General features: G+C 47.2%; 1 protein-coding gene across 1 annotated transcript in view; it reads right to left on the bottom strand.

Moving 5' to 3' along the window:
• The window catches only part of MINDY4 (MINDY lysine 48 deubiquitinase 4), a 143,488-nt gene that overhangs the window by 103,283 nt on the left and 22,436 nt on the right, over positions 1-17,769 (bottom strand). The gene's annotated exons all lie outside the window — the stretch shown is intronic.

The raw sequence follows: 17,769 nt of genomic DNA, 5'->3' as shown, positions 1-17,769 counted from the left end.
ACACACACACAGACACATACATATACACACGTGTGCACACACACATACACACACACATATAAATAGACTGTAAGTTCCTTTACGGCAAGCACTGTCTTTTTCTTATTTGTATCTCCAATATTTAGCACAGTACCTGGCACATAGTAGGCACTTAATGAACGTTTATTGAACTGAATATATGGACCTCTGGGAGGGTGTGCACATGGATGTTATTGTTGTCTTCCTCTTTAGAACGCACTATGATAGTCCTTTAAAACCTTTCTTTGCCTTCCCCATGCTTGTAACACAGTCAGGGCTTAATTAATGCTTTCTGGCTAGCAATAAGGCTTTTGAAGTCTTTGTGGTCAAAGCCTTCTCCTCTAGAGGAAAACCAGACCTGCCTCAACTAATACTCTAGAATGCTCTAGAACTATCTTCAAACTCTCTTGCCTTGAGTCTGGCTGCAGACTCCAGGATCTTCCTGGATTCCCCTCTTACTGACCCTCAGTTAGCCCCACTTCCTTTACTATCTTCCAAAATCTCAGCAGCTCAGTGATCACACCCACCAGCTCTTACAGCACCTGAAGATGTGGTTCCTCTGGACCAGGTAACTTGCTATGTGTACTGTCAATTGGTCAGTCGATGAGAATTTATCAAGTGCTTACTATGTGCCAGGTGCTGTGGTAGGCAATGGGGATTCAAGACAGGCCTTAACCTCAAAGAGCTCACAATCTAATGGAGAGAGACAAAAAAGCAAATAGAAATATATGAGCAAACTAGACACATCCATGCTGTTCTAGAATCAAGAGGGGTTGGGCAAGGCTTCCAAGGGGAAACCAGGAAGGTCAGTAATCTGAGCAGAGGAGGGATGGTGTTCCAGGCCTGTGGACAGCCAGAGAAAAAGCCCAGGGCTGAGAGATGGAGGCCAGAGTCAAGGAGCACAAGGGGGAGAGGCTAAGCGATGGGGTTTTTCAATGCCAAGCAGAGAATTCTGAACTCAATCCTGGGGGCAGGAGGAAGCCACTGGAATTTACTGAATAAGGAGCAGAGGTATGATGTGATCGGAGATGCACTTGGGAAAATCTCTTCAGTGGCTACAAAGAGAGGATGGGCTGGAGTGGGGAGACAGCAGAGGGAGAAGACCATTCCCTCACCTGCAGGTAGTGCCCAGGTCAGGCCAGAGCTCATGAGGGTCCACCCCATTCCTGAGAGGAGCAGAGGAGCTGTTCTCTTACAATCTGCTTACTTTTCTTAGGCATCATCTCCCTAGTATGCACAACTGCTTTGTCCTTTGCACGCCAAAGACCATTTTCCTTGGCAAAGAAAAGAGAAGACAAGTACAGAGAGAACAGAAGGACCCCCTCTCTGCTGCTGGCTATCCCTAGTTCCTTTCCACCCCAGACTAGGGAGGTGGGTGAGCACTCCAGGCATGGAGAACAGCCAGTGCAAAGGCTTGGAGAATAAGAGGGCCATAGGAAAGATACCTCAAAGAGGTCTGGTGACCTGGATCCTAACAATGGGAAGGCGAGAGGTCATGAAGTGGTTTTATGTACCAAGGAGAGGACTTTACATTTGGCATCTCCTGAGGGGCAAGGGAAAGAGGTGACACTTCAGGAACATTGCCCCAACAGCTGCATGAAAGAGAGACTGAGGCAGGAAAATTAAGGAGAAAGCTACTAGAGGCCATGAAGCCCTTACCAGGGGTGGAGAGAAGTGGACATACACACACACACACATACATACATACACACACACATGCACACACACACACACACACATGAGATGACTGGGAAATGAAAATGACAACATTCTAGGGTCACAGAGAGAGGAATCCAGTTAGATACAGATATTGGAGGCCTTGGCAAGTTTTTCATCCACTGTTTACTTCCTCTTATCCCATTCAATGTAAGTTTACCCAAGGGCCAATTCCAACAATTCTGTAACAGTTTTGTACCAGAGTCATGTCATACCCAGACACAAGCTCTCCACATGTGTTCACACACACACACACACACACACACACACACACAACCCCAGAATGAAGACAAGGCAGTGACCCAACATGTCTGATGCATGCATTCAGCCAATCTGAACAAAAGAGAATCTGGACTTCCCCACGAGAAAGGGCTAAGCTCTGCTGGTTCTTTCTCCTCAGATCTTCAGCCAGGCTGTGGACAAACAACTCCCGAGGCCAGTGCAAGAGAAGGAGCACTCACAAGATCCTGAGGTCAGAACTAGACAGGATCTGAATAGGCAAAGCCAGGCCTCTCCTTTGGCTATGGAGGGGCCCGAGGCCCAGACACTGAACCTGCCAATACTTTACACCTGAGGTCTGGAACCATCCTCCATCTCTCACCTGCTCACAGAATGTCAGAGAGGTCTCCAAAACCATTGGGTTATTGAAGAGGTGCCATTTACACACAATGTGTAGCCACTTTACCGAGATCTGCTGCCAATTCTGGAGTCCATTGACCTTTTACAAAAGGACTCTTCTCCTTCCTCCCCCCTCTCTTTAAGGATATGGAAAACCTGACTAACATGAGTTGGCCTGATATTTCCTGTGAGAACACTCACAGCTTCAGATACCATGAAAGCATTGTGCCTTAACCATTTAACTTCGAAACCAAGACAAAGTCTTAACTGGGCATCTGGGTTCGATGGCCCCAAAGCGTAAGCACAAGAGGCATCAGTCAGTGGGGAGAGACAAGACAGTCGTGGAAAAGTCACTGCACCATGAGGTGGATTCAGAGACAGAACTTCTACAATATCCTCACAAACAATCTTATCTCCTGCTAACTCTCTTTCCTTATGTCACCCCTTTCTTGGCCTTCCCGTCTCACCCCCGTGGACTTCAGCAAATTTCCAGAGGAAATGTGTCAAATACTTTGTGTACATGTTCATCTGAGACACATTCTGAGCTCCCAACTCCCAGCCTTGGGAAGGAGCTTCACAGGCAGCCAAAGCAAAGTCTCTTCCAGGGTTCAGAAGTCTAAAGCATGAGCCCTTTCCAATTCAGCTCTTTTGCCCCACAAGCTGTCATGGTGATGTTCTCCTGAATCCTCCAAATGAACCAATCCATGAATGACTGAAAAAGTCCAAGCTGTGTGAGAGCAAGCTGCCTTTTCTCATAGGTCTCTGGCATTCTCTATCATAGACAACTAAGATTCTTGGACTTCCATCAAAGCTCCCTTTGAGGGTAGGTTGGGGCCATCTGGTTCTCTGGAACAATAGCCACTTAGCTGAATTCAACTCAACAAACCTTTATTAAACACCTCATTCCATAGCAGTTACTTTGCAAAGTCATCCACCAAACACCCCACCACCCTCAAGGAGCTCACCTTCTTCTGAGGGATAAAACTCAAAGACCGAGGATTTCAATAGAACGGGTACCCCTTTCATCAATGCAAACAGCAACTCCACTATGGTTTAACAGAGAAATTGCTTCAGAAGAAAAAATTCACCTCCTAATAACCAATTCTCTAAGACAGAAAGTACAAGAGACAATGGCCAGGGTACAAAGATGAAAAGGAAAGGTGGCCCACAAAATTCCAATCCGCAACAAAAGTCACTGAGACAGCACTCTAAGCATGACTGATCAATGATGAGGAAGACCAGCAGTTCCTAATCAGTGGGGTCCAAACCTTCCTCCTAGTCAGGGACTCTGATGCTAAGGGGTTGAAGGGCTTTATAGATCTTGGGGGTTCTTGGGAGGTCCCTTCAGAAGCATGGAAGCTCCTAGTTCATGGATAGAATTAACAAACTAGTCTTGAGAAGAAGGGGAGCTCCCATGATTGGCTAAGGGCAATGTCCATCAACCCAAACCATTTTGTCATCAGGCCTTTCACAGTTCATCAGCTGCAGGCCATCTTAACCTGAGCTTTCCCAAAGTCATAACACCCTATCAACAAGGTCCAGGGCCTTCCACAGAACATCACACCCTAGAGTTTCATCAACAGTATGCCAGGGTCTCAGGAAACTGTAGTTTTAAAGCAAAGGTAGCAAGGGAGTGGGCAGCAATGATTCACAGGGCAAAGAGGCAAATTATTTCAAGGGCTACACTTGGAAAAATGTACCTTATTTAGAGCACGTGGGGGGGGCAGCATGTAGTACACAATTAATTCTTAAAACAGACATGAGGGACACAGTATAAACCTAGCTGATAAATCAAACACAATGGAAACAGTGATCCTCACAAGAAGCAAATGCCCCCCTTCTCACCATGAAAGCTCCCCGGGAGGACCCAAGCTAGTGATACAAAAGAACAGGAGAAGACAACAACCCCAGCGACTGGAGGATCAGAAAAAGCCCGAGGGGCAGAGGGGGGAGGAAGAGCATTCAGGACACTGGAAACATCCTGTGCCCAGGCTTGAACCGAGGAGCCAGATGGCAACGTGAAGTACGTGAGGGGGAGTAATGTAAAATCAGTCTGAAAAGAGAAGCTGGAGGCAGGCTACAAAGGGAGCTAAGGGTCCCAGAGAGCATTTTATCCTGGAGGCATCAGGAGCCAGGGAAACTTCCTGAGCTGTGACAGCCACATTAGAGAAGAAGGCCAGAGGAAGCAGGGACATGAGGGAGGAGAAGGGCCCAGGGCCCCAACAAGAGTCACACAACTGGGGTGGGGGGGACCTCCAAGATGAGGACCCCACTGCTCTGATGGGAAGCTGGCTTTTCTTGACATCCAGACCTAAATCTTTCTCCATGACTTCCCTCCATTGTTTCTGGTTCTGCCCTGGGGAGGTGGAGGGCAAAAGAACAAATCTTATCTGTCCTCCGTCACCAATCCTTCAAATACCTGAAGAGGGTTATCACATCCTCCCCCAGACTTCTCTTCAACCTAACCTCCTGGGTTATAGATTCCCAGCCCTTCATCATCTTGGCCACCCTCCTCCAGTGGGTCACCTACCAGATCACCCATTCCTCCCCATTTTGGGCCACGAGCCTACCATCAATGCCATTACCTAAATCACGCAGCATTCTGCTGAGTAATGGAGCTGTGTGCTGCAGAGCTTAGCAGCATCCCAAGGGAGCTGCCCTAGGATGGCCCTGTCCATAATGGCTTTATTTACCAAAGGATCAAAAAAAGGAAGTTTGGGGCATGTGTTAACTAATGAAAATGGACAGTAATTCTATCCATAAATTATTCTGGGAGGAAGCATTCCCAACTTCCAAATAAACATGGAGCACTAGGCAAAGTTTCAAGAGGTAATAGAACTGCCAAGGGCTCTTGCACAAACTCCAAAAGAGAAGTACAGGATAACACGGAGCCGTCTTTGCCTCTTCACTCTCCTTGGTTCACCAAAGCCAGTCAGAAAAGCCTCAGAAGGATGCCTCTACTCTGCCTTTATTAACTGCACCATTCTTGCCTTGTACAGAAGCTTCGTTAGCTCCAGCTAAATTCCTCTTCCTGGTCCTAGTCACTCAAGCCCTGGTCCCTAGGTTCCCTGTCAAGCATCCTCCACCCTCTGCCTGCATTCTCACCTGCACACAACTCGGCGTGGAGAACCCACCTCAGGCTTCTGGACATCATGGCCTCTTGTATCACATCAACCTTCTCCACACATGAATCCCAAGGAGCCTTTCAGCCCCCAATCTAATCCCACCACCTCCTAAAGCCTTGCCACCTCACCCCATCTCAAGTGGCTTCTTCTTCATTCCTTTGGCACTTAGCCTTTATAGCATCATTTTTCATCCTTGCTAGAGGTGGGCTTCCTGTAGGAAGCGGGCCAAGAGTGGAATTTTAAAGGAAGCAAAGAAGTCTAAGAGATGGAGGTGACAAGTGCCTGCACTCCAAGCGTGGCAGACAGCCTGAGCAGAGAGACACAACAATGTGGAGGCCAATTTGGCTGGAAAAGAATAAGAATGACTGAAGGCCTGGCGGGAGCTAGCCTGTGAAGGGAGTTATATTTGATCCAAGAGGTGACTTCTTGATCAAGGAGTGATTTGATCACACCTGGGGCAGCTCTAGGGAGGACAGACAGGAGGTAGGGAGACCAATTAAGAGGCCACTGTCATGAGGGAGGCCTATGCTGGGTAGGAGGAAGGGACAGACATGGTAGAATCGACTGGATATGGAGATAGAGAGAGAGGAAATCTAAGTGAATGGAAATTTTTGTAAAGGGTTGGCAAAACCCTTAACAAAAAAATAAAAACAACAATAAAAATGGAGAAGTCAGAAAGAGGAATGGGTTGGTGGTGGGGAAGATACTGAGAAGGCCACAGGTCACATGCATGTCTACTAAGCAATCAGTAACGTGGCACAAGAGCACAGGACATAAATCTAGAGGTGGCTGGGAATCTTATACAAAGTGATAACTGAACCCACTTGTACTCATCAGACTGGCTAATATGACAGAAAAGGAAAATGACCAGTACTGGAGGGGATGTGGAACAACTGGGATACTGAAGCACTGCTGGTGGAGTTGGGAATTGATGCAACCACTCTGTTAAACAATCTGGAACTATGCACAAAGAGCTACAAGACAGACCACACTAGCCTTTTACCCAGAAATATCACTATTGGGTCTGCATCCCAAAGAGATCAAGGAAAAGGCAAAACACCCATATACATACAAAGATATTTAAAGGAGTTCTTTTTATGGTGGCAAAGAACTGGAAGCTGAGGGGATGCCCATCCACTAGGAAATGGCTGGTGGTATGTGACTGTGATGGAATACTGTTGTGTTAGCTGAGCAGGAGGGTTCCAGAAAAACCTGGGAAGATGTATATGAACTGATACCAAGTGAAGTAAACAGAACCAGGAGAACATTGTACACAGTAACAGCCACAATACACAACAATCAACTGTGAACGACTTAGCTATTCTCAGGAATACAATGATCTAAGACAATTCCAAAGGACTCACAATAAAAAACGCTTGTCCATCTCCAGAGAAAGAACTGAGGGAGTCTGAATGCAGACTGAGGCATACTTTTTTACCTTATTTTTCTTGAGGTTTTTTGGTCTGCATTTTCTTTGGCAACATGGCTAATGTGGAAATATATTCTGCATGACTGTACATGTATAACCTATATCAAAGTGCTTGCCTTCTTAAGGAGAGGAGAAGGAGGGAGGGAATTGGAACTCAAAAATTATAAAAAATGAATGTCAAAAATTGTTTCACATGTAACTGAGAAAAAATAAATACATTCTTAAAAAAAAAAAGAACACCAAAGTAACAGGTACCAGAAACCTATTGTATTTGTAAGTAAAGGACTCACTGCCAGTGAGACCTTCTTAAGAAGTTCAGGGCCCTAACTTGGATTGTCATCAGAAAGTTAAGGAAGGAAAGAATCAGAGAGTACCCAGCTACCATTGGTGCCTTCAAGTCACTAGGCCCAGATGAACGGCCACCTCCCATCCTGAAGGAACTGACACATGGGACGGATTGCCACTTCTGTGGCAGTATTTGAAAAATGATGGAAAACAGGCAGGGCTCCCCAAGACCAGAGAGAGGACAAGAGTCTGTAGACTAGAGGCCACAGAGCTTAATTCTGACCTTTGGAAACAACACAGGATGATCATTAGGTTTATAAAGAAAAGCTGGGATCCCAAAGAGCTTCATCCAAAACAGGGTGTGCCAGACTCTCTCTTTTCCTTTTCTGACAGCATTACTAGGTAAGTTGATCAAGCAGGCAGTCAACAAACATTTACTAAGTACCCACTGTGGACTAGGTACTGGGCTGGGTGGCAGGGATACAAAGAAAGGCAATAGCCCCTCCCCTCAAGGGGGAGACAACATGCAAACAACTATATCAAGATATATGCAGGATAAATGGAGCCCGAAGAGGACGGGAAAGGTTTTTGGAATAAATTACCAGGAAGCCAGGAAGGAGAGGTAAGGAAGGAGAGCACTACAGCATGTAGGATGGCCCAGGAAAATGCAGAGCTGAGAGACAGAGCATCTTGGGCGACTGGATCACAGCATACAACGAGTAAGGAGTAAGAAGACTGCACAGAGACAAAGAATCTAAAAGCCGAAGAGAAGACTGCTCTTTCAAGGCGGAGGGAAAAGGAGCCAGTGGAGATAACTGATGAGTGACAGCCAAACCTGGGCTTGGGGAAGAACCGTGTGCCAGCTGCGTGGAAGAAGGACTCCAGCAGAGAGAGACTGACAAGGGCAGTCTTCGAGTGTTTTAAGAAATGAGAGTGCTCTCATTCGCATGTATTGCTCTAATCTGGAGAACTGTGCTCAGCCCTGGGCTCCTCAGTTTAATGACTCTGATAAGCAAGAGAGATCCAACATTTAGGATGGTGAAGGGTCTCCAGTCCATGTGTATGAAGACTATTGGAAGGAACTGAGCATTGTTAGTCAGGAGAAGACCTGGGATCACAGACTTGGTGCTAAGAGAAATGCAGGTCACACTGGGTCCGGAGGGATTCACCAAGCCGGGAATTCTGACCAGGTTCTCTAACTTGACATCGGGCTTGCTTCTGATGTGCCACACTGACCACAAGAATGCAGGCAGGGCTGCCATGAGAGGAGAGATTATGAGCCTTGCTCTGTGTGGCACAGACCATTTCGGCTGAAAGCCAGGAAACACTTCCTCCTGAAGCAGCAGCTTCACCCTTCAGGGAAGACTGGACAGCCATATGTCCCCTTGTGGGACAGGTCAGCTTGGAGGAATTTCTTTTGTTTACAGGAAGGACTCTAGGAAGGAACTCGGGAGGTCTCCAACAACTCTCAGATTCTGTGGTTCTCTACAGTTCCAACACTCTGTATACATATGGAGCACAGCCCCAGGTATGGACAGACAACAAGACCCTACCCAAGAGAATACTATCACAATGTAGTCCAGAACTGAGCCTGATGTACAAAGACTGGATGTGTCCCAAAGCCCAGGAGTTCTGACCGAAGGCATGACTTAGAAGCTAGAAGACACTGAGAGTGGGGCCGAGCTTGGGGCTTCCCCACAAATCATGCCAGCTCCAAGCCAGGGCAAACAGGGATGGCCGGCACACAGTTCTATTCCACTACAACATCAAACAAGCCATGCTGCTGACTGCTACTAGGGCATTGGATCAAGTTCACCAGGGAGCCTTTGGGGCTTTGATTGTGTCTCAGTGAACAGGGATGAAAGGATCAACCAGAGAATGAAGTTTGGCTCAGGCTGAGCCTATAAAAAGAGGGTGGATTGCAGAGTTGGAGACCTTGTTGGCAAGACCAGGACAAATAGAATGCAGAACTCAAGTTGGACGCTGATGCTGGGGTGGTGGGGAGCTGCAGATGATGGACAGGCCTGGGTAGACACAGAAGCCCACCCCTCCTCCCCTGGAAACCATTCCTATCAGCCTCCACCAGAGGGTGCATAACTGAATCTCAAGTTCCTAAAGCCCAGGCTCCCAAACAGAGGAGGAAAGAGTTACTGGATAATATAGAATTCATGAATCTAGACTCCCAATGGGGTAGAAGGAGGAAGAGGAGGAGGGGGAAGAGGAATAGAAGGAACCCCACTTAGTGCCAGCCTTAGGGCTGCCTTGCCAAGACACTCTACATTTGAGAGCTCTGAGATTCAGCCTTCTAGAAAAAGAAAGGCAATTTCTTGGCAAGAAAAGAATTAAGTATATTGCTCCTACAGCTAGAAGACTAGGAGGCTAAAGCCAGAAAACAAAGCAAAACAGAGCAAAGGCCACGATTTTTTGAAAGCCCCATTCCCACCCCCACCAAGACTAAACCTGGTCTAGATAAGCCCAGAGCTTCCATTCTGGGGTCTCTCTTTGGTTCATTTTGCCATTAGTCAACCTGCCTCTAGGAAATCTCTGAATCCAATGGGAACAGAGCTCATGTCTGGTTTCCAGGATGCAGGGCGACTACCGAGGTCTCAGGTCTACCATACAACAGAAAATACAGAAAAACCACAGGACTCACAGTAGGCCAGAATGCTCATCAGCTCTGATCTTGCTCCTGATCGCTTGGCCTGCCTCACCAGCTGCCTTCCGAACATCTCAAATTGATCATCTCTTTGTCTGGAACAAAATTCCTTCCCATCCTCTCCCAGCTTGAGAAGTTCGGTCTTCATCCCTCCTCCACTACACTTGCTTCTTGGCCCCACCCAGGCAGGCTCGGCCCAAGGAAGGCCCCCATCACCTCCACCACCTGCTGCCAGGGTCTCCCCCACTCAATCCATCATCCCAACCACCACTAAATAAACACCAGTGGCTCTCTGCCCAAGGAAGGCCCCCATCACCTCCACCACCTGCTGCCAGAGTCTCCCCAACTCAATCCATCATCCCAACCACCATTAAATAAACACCAGTGGCTCTCTGCCCAAGGCCCAGCTTTGACCGTGTCACTCATCAGTAAACTTCTGTGGCTCCTTTTTACCTCCAGGATGAAATAGAAATCTTCTCTCTGTCTCCTAAAATTCTTTATTCTGTAACGTTGTAAACATCCAACCTGTAGGGGAGCATCAACGGTCGGCCTCTATACTGTCCAAAATGTCATCAGGCCACCAGGATCAGGAGAGAGTCTCTGACCCCAGGAATCACACCACCAGTATCAGGAGAGAGTCTCTGACCCCAGGAATCACACCACCTTTCATCTGCCTCTCAGCCAAGACCAGCCTTGGCTATCTTCTGTCATCACCAGGAGGATGAGCAACTAGCAGAAATGCAGTCAAAGAAAGGTTTCCTACCTCAGGTAGGAGGTTGAATGGCTAGGTTATTTCTCAAATCCCATCTAACTTCGACATTTTTTAAAACCTCCAACAATGGAGCACTGCAACATGCCAAACTGCATGGTTTCCTATTATGTATTTAAATACTCCAAGAGGAGACTAACAACTGTGCTCCTTAGAGGAAATCATTTCATTTTGGAAGTTTTACTAAAGACAACTATGAGTACTTGGCAAACACGCATAAAATGGCCCAAGCAGCCTCCATTAAAAAACACAGCAGTCTGCAAAGCCAGTGGCCCATAACCATGTCTGTCCCATTGCTTTCAGAGGAGAGAAGACAACCCCATCGCACCTATTACTGTCGATGTGTCTTTATTTTGTGACAATAGGAACAGCGCCCAACGTCCTGCTGTTCAGCTTTTGGAAAGAGTCGTCAGGAAATTCTGACCTCCCCACAACAGGTAGCAGTGACTGCTTCCCAGGCACTTTTCAGAAATGGAAAAGGGACTGTCTAAACACAAATTCACTTTGCAAACAGAATCACACAATGTGCCCACTGCAGACTTGTGTGTGGTGACACTTTCCAGGGTGCTGAGCCCACCTTCCCAGGGACAAAATGTTCATCATTCTAGGAAAGCAACATGGTCAGAGCTTTGTTCCCTCTCCCCATTTTACGCAGAAGAAAAACTACCACCAAGTTTGGGGGCAAATGTCTGTGAAAGGAAGTTAGGGGCATACTACCATTGCCTCCACAGAGCCCAGGAAGCTGGCGGGAGGAGTGGATTTTATCAACTTTCAAGAAATGTGAGCTGCTACAACTTCTTGGCTTCTTCTGAACAGCTTAAGAAACCCTCTCTCCTTCAATCATGCTCAACTTCTGTCTGTCTATAATTAGGTTTAAGATTCTTTAGCAAACTGATGCCGAGTGAAAGAAGCAGAAGCAGGAGAACTTTGTACACAGCAACAACCTCAGTGTGCAAGGAAGTTTTATGGAAGACTTAGTACTTCATTGAAATGTACAGACTTAAAAAATTTCCAGTGGACTCGAGGCAAAACGCCTTCCACATCCAAAGAAAGAACCATGGAATTGGATCACAGAGAGAAACAGACCATTGCTTTTGTATTATGGTTTGTTTTGCTTTATGGTTTCTCCCATTCATTTTAATTTTTCTTTGCAACACGCATTTAAGAGGACAAAAAAAGAGAATTCTTTAGCAAAATAGAAAAGTATAAAAGCAAGAGGCATGCTGACTTCACCGGGGATAACTCAAAGATGCCTGTATTTCAACTCTTAAATAGAATCACAACAGATTAATACCTATTTCTGGATTGTACAGAAACGGCCCGGCAGACAGAGACAGACACACACATGCATGCGCGCACACATGCGCACACGTACAAACACACCAGCGCGCACACGCACACACACACACGCACCACCACGACCACGACCAAATAAGGCCTGAAAACATTCAACAGTACATTTTCCTCCCAGATCCTTTCCAAGGCAAGTCTTCTGTACAGTTCTTCTCAAGAATTAAAGAGCCCCACAATACAACATCCTCCCAAACTTCCTTGTCAGACCCTCATCTCCAGTGAATTTGGCTACTTTTCACAGCTACTATCTGTCTCCTTAGGATGTGACTCTGAGGTGGTGGGGTCATCCCAGCAGGAAGTCCAAGCTGAGCAAGCCCCCTTTTTGGGTAGCATAGGTAACAGGAAGCATTGGGCCCCATGGAGCTGGAGTTTTTTCCAACATAAATCCATCTGAAACATGTCTGTTCAGCCCAGTCAAAAAGTTCTTTGCAAAGCCCACAGGCCTGCCTCCAGGCTCTCCCCACTCCAGGTCAGTCTCCATTCAGCTACCAGAGTGGTTTCCAGAACGTTCTACTCTTGGATCTCATAGAAACTCCTTTGTTGGATGTCAGGAGCTATTTGTTACTTGCCCCTTTCTCCCCTTCCCACTTTGCTACATTTTACTGCCCTGCACACAGGCCACAATGTGGCAACACCAGCCTCAGTGCAGCGCCCCCTCTGTCTGCCAGTCCCTGGAAGCTGCTGGTGCCTTCTTCTCTCAAAGATGCCCCTCCAAACTCTCTGTCTGTCTATCACATGCACCAGCTTGACTCTGACTGGCTCTCTTTCCTGTTAGGATGAATTCTCCTTGAGGGTCACAGGGCTTTCTGCTTTTCTCGCTGTCCCAAGGGCCTGGCACACACAATGGGCACCCACCAATGCCAAGTGACAGACGCGCAAGCTCTTTTTCTCTCGTCTGCCAACTTTCTTTCCTCTGTTTCTCAAGTACCAAGCCCCGTCTTGGAGGACCATCTGACAGATGAGCAGAATCTTCCCAATCCACCTGTTCACTGCACGTGTCTCCACTGCCTACTCTGCATTCCTTCAGACAAAACCCATTTATTCTCCTCTCCCTCAGAGGTGAGAGAGAAAAAAGGCACAAAGGTCTCAGTAACATACAGATGATACAAACAGAACAGACATGACACAGGGGGCTAAGGCAGGCTTCTTATTGCCCCTCTCTCTCCCTCCAAACTATCTTTCACACCACCATCAGAGCTATCTTAACGCACAGATTCAGCGATGTCATCCCTATGCTCAAAGCCTGTCCACAATGTGGCACCACTGGGTGTGTAGACGTACTATCTTACCCTCTTCCCCTCTAGGCGGTCCTCACTGTTCCCCTTCTCTTCCTCTGTCCATACTGTCATCATGGCCAAAATGCCCCCACCCATCCTCTGGAAGCAGAACTCCAGAACCATCTTTTCTAGCAAGTCTTTGCCCATGGTTTAGAAAAGATAAGCTCACATCATTTTCTTCTGGTTGTTGATTATAAAACATTTGACTAGATGATTCAAAGTCTGCCTTTCCAGGTTCTCTTTCCTCAGACAAGATAAATCCCACCCCTAAGTGAAAATCTCAAACCAGAAAACACAATTTATGGCTTTTCAAAGTGAGGAGTTTCTACATGAAGTGCAAACAGTTACTAGAACTCTAATTCACAGTCCAGAGATGGTCTCATCTGTAGATAACATTGGAGTGATTTTATAAGGCTGCTGCCCCTTTGCAGTAAAGCTTGTTTAAACTTTATTTATATCTGTATTCACTCCAGAGAGATCATTCTGGCCAACCATACAGATAAAAACAAGTAAATGAGAAGCTTCGACATGCCTCAGATCACAAGCCCCACTGGCCTACCTTCCCTGGATTCGGGAGCCATGGAGGATGGGCTGGTGGGCTGCATTCAGAAGTTACCCATGATGGGCCCCAAAGTACAGGTTCAGATCAGAAGCCTCCTGGAAGAAATGTTTTGGCCCTCCCTCTCTAGACACAGTGCCTCAAGTTTGTGAACAACTAAAAGACTGCACAAGAGATTAACTGCTTTAAGAAAAGAGAAACCCGTAAGAGTCTGAAGCAATTCTGGACTTCGTGTCTTGCAAGATGACAAAGTTTCTTGGACTCCAAGCCATCCCCATACCATAACAGCCTTAGGCATCTCTTCTTGGGTTGATTTACTGTCTTTCTTGGAACTAAAGCGGTAAGAGATGGATTTAAAATGAAAATTTAATCCTTACTCCAGCCTGTGAGATGTAGATGTTTCTAGCACTGCACAGAACACACCCAAGGACGAACCTCAAGTCTGTAGAGAGTATTCACAGGTGGAGGTCTGCTGCCCCCTACCGGCCAGTTTCTCATGCAAGATGAAACTAAGCCCACTTTAAATTGCTATATAAAGTCCCTCAGGACTCAGGGCAAGAGCCCCCTTTGGGGGGCACACATCCCTCCAAGCACAGCTGCAGACACAGTCCTGGAGGAAATCACCTATCTTAATTACAGCTACCTTTAACTGTCATCAACTCACTCCTGCCATACACAAGTCTGGGCACAAATATTCCTTGGTCATTAAGTGGTCCCTTCTACTTCTCTGGGTTTTCACTTTTGCTCTGCTTCTCCTCAGTCCAAAATCAGTCTCCTTGACACAAAAACAGATGGACAATAGGAGCTGGGCCGCTCTCGGCAGCGTTGCCCTCCCACACCCCCGCAACCACTCTCTCCTTGATCTGAGTCCCTCTTTTCACCAACATGCCTTCTTTAAAACCCCAAACCTAATGTCCCTTTCTCATACTTTAAAGACACTCCCAGCCGGGCTTGGCTCATTGACCTGACTTTACTGTGCTTGCCAGAATTTCTGTCCCATCTTTGCTTTTGCCCTTTTTAAAACCTCAGCTGGTCAGCATACCCCTCCTCAACAGGCCTGCTTTTAGCCAGAATCTCATTCCAGAGATAGTGTGCAATCATTCCTCCTGGGCTGAGAGCGCTTACAGATTCACAGGCCAACAGAACCTACCTATTTCCTACCTCTGAGTCTCTGAAATCTGAAATTTCCCCAGAAATCAAGGGAGTGGTCAGACTACACCTCGCTTTCCTCTCTTTCTCTATCATAGATTAAGATGAAAAAGTCACTTCCACCCCAGCAAACAGCTCCTCTTTGTTGTCAAGAATCAGAGCCTCCATGATTCAATCCCCTTGGCTGCTGTGTGGAGTAGGACTGAGAAGGGAAAGATCGAATGCAGAGGCAGCAGGGAGAAAGCCAGTGCAGTGGCTGGGCAAGAGGCAATAGGCCTAAACTAGACTCACAAGATTAGGATGCTAAGGCGCTAGAAACAAGTCTTGGCAATTGATTGAATAGATGGGGTGAGGCAGAATGAGTCAAGGACACTGGGAAACTGAAAGAATGGGGATAGTCTCAAGAGTTTGGGGCAAGTTCAGAAGAGCTTCCCTGCCTCTCCTCTATCCCACCTTCCCACCCCCACCCCACTTACCTCCATGGGAAACTGCAGGCCAATAAACACAATGAGCATCTGCTCTGTGCACAGAGAGCACAAAGAAAGGGCACAAATTCGTCTCTGACCACCCTCCAGAGGGAGCCAGGGGAAAACAGGCACGAACAGGGTAACTGGGGGAGGAAAGAGGCAACTCTAGCAACTGCCTTCCCTAGAAAAAGGCCATGAGACTTCGGCCCCAGCAGCCACCCAACAGATACCCGCTGCTGTGTGAGTTAAATACAAACAAGGTCAACAAGCTTTGGTCTAGGTTGATTAGCTCAACACAGGAAAACAAAACAAACTTTGGTTCTACAGCCAGACTGAATTCCCAACTCTCACCAAACACCGGTGATCTCACCAGGTGAGTAGGTAGCATATTTCTGGAGAAACAACAGTAAGGACCGGCCAGGAGCACCTTCATCTGGTACCTCCAACGAGTGACTTGGCCTCTCATGACTGAGCACAAAATGACACAACAGGAGAGCAGGAGAAAGGAAACTCCAAAACTGAACCAGTCCAACTCACAAAGGAAGAGGAGGCCCAAACTCCATGAGGAGCCATGCAAGAATCTGCCTGAAGGCTTCTGAGAACAGGAACTGCCCTCCTAGAGACAGCCCATTTCCCCTGGATCATGCTATTAAGCCCCACACAGATGCACTGCATCCCTGCAGGCTCCTTTACAGTTAGAAACAAACAGCAAATCTTTCATGAAGAAAAGACAGAGAATGTCTTCTAGGCCAAAGCAATTTTGCTGCAGTGAAGGCAGGCCTCTCCACAATCTATCTACACTGATACACACATACCTATGTATAGAGCTTATGAATTAAAAAGTCTGGGTGTGACCATGACAGAAGTTTGAGGTCTCATGGCTAGATCATCTGATGTCATCAGTAATTACAAATCTTAAAATATGAATGCCACTGAATCTGGCTAATGTATGCAAGCCACAGTAGTCCAGGCACTGAGAACCCGCCCACATGGCACGTACATGCAACGGCTCCTGCCAAGCCCAGAATCCTGACTAACTGTTCTCTGCCTTAAATTCCCTTCCAGTTCCTATAGGAGGAGATTGGCTGATCTTGTGTCCAGAGTCACCTGGGGTCCTCAGCTCTAGGCCAATAATCTCCATCCTCAGGGGCACCGTGTCTGTCCCACAGCAGCCCCTTCCTGGTCCATAGGAGGCTCTAAATAACAAATGCTGGCTGGCCAGCAGCCATTGTCTTTGCTCTGGCTTAACTAAGTCACAGCTTGTACCTTTGAGTACTGAGTGCTCAGGGGCAGACCTTGAAAATTAACAGGAACTCTGGTTCATTCATTCAGATTTTCTGGGCTAAAAAGCCAAGAGCTCACACTGATGAAAGGATTTAAAGTTTACCAGGCACTTCCCTCAAAACTGTGAGGTTGCTACCATTACTCCCTTTTCAGAGTTGAGGAAACCGAGACTTATAGTCCAAGACTTGTCCCTGGTCACGAAGTAAGAGCTGGAGCCTGGATTCCAATCCAGGTCTCCAGTAAGCTAGGAGAACTTGGACAGCCTCTACCAGACTGGAAGAACTTCCAGGAAAATTCTGAGGGCTCAGGACCAGATAAGGTCAGTGCTAGGAGGCTCTTGACAGCAGCAAACACTTGACTGCCACAAAGGGATGCCTTCTTAGTGATAAAAGCCCTTCCTGAAGATCCTTCTAAGCTGGAATCATGACTTTGCTATCTTCATGTGGGCTTAAACAGCCTTGAATCCGCCCTGGGAATGGCATTCTCAGCCTGACTCAGGCCGGCTCCAGAAGCTCTGCTGGGAGTTAGATCTCAGCGCTCCTGGGACATAGGCTAGAACGCCCCCGGAGAGACACCTGGCCTGCACACAGCAGCCCTGAGCAGCTCCAGAGGGCCTAAAGCCCCACAGGTAATCAATGGAAGGCGGAGGAAAAGACCCCACATCCTGTTCTCGAGAACATTTTCTATTCTGTATTGACAAACAATTTCCCCAAATCAATCCTTGATATCTCCGTGTTTTCTTATCATGTGCCTTCCTCCTCAAAGGGAAATTTCGGTTAAATGAAAATTTCAGTCAGCTGACTTCTGGTTATTTGAAGTTTTAGGGTACCTAGATGAAGCAGGAACCTGGGAAAACAAATCATGGCTATGAAGAGCGTTTGGACCAAGTGACTCACAGCTAACCGGACCTGGACCCGCGCTCCGGTCAAGGTAGATCTGTTCTTCCCCCATGTCATCTAGCAAGGAGGAGTTAACATGGAAAGAAAAGCAGCGCGAGCACAGCGGTGGACCAGGTCGTTATTCATTATCGGCCTTGCTTGCAGAGGAGGCGCAGGCAGCCCCTC

Source organism: Notamacropus eugenii, chromosome 3 (assembly GCF_028372415.1).
Source record: "Notamacropus eugenii isolate mMacEug1 chromosome 3, mMacEug1.pri_v2, whole genome shotgun sequence".
Classification (NCBI taxonomy): Eukaryota; Metazoa; Chordata; class Mammalia; order Diprotodontia; family Macropodidae; genus Notamacropus; species Notamacropus eugenii.
Note: the sequence above shows the minus strand (reverse complement) of the source record. Positions and strands in the feature narration are given on the sequence as shown.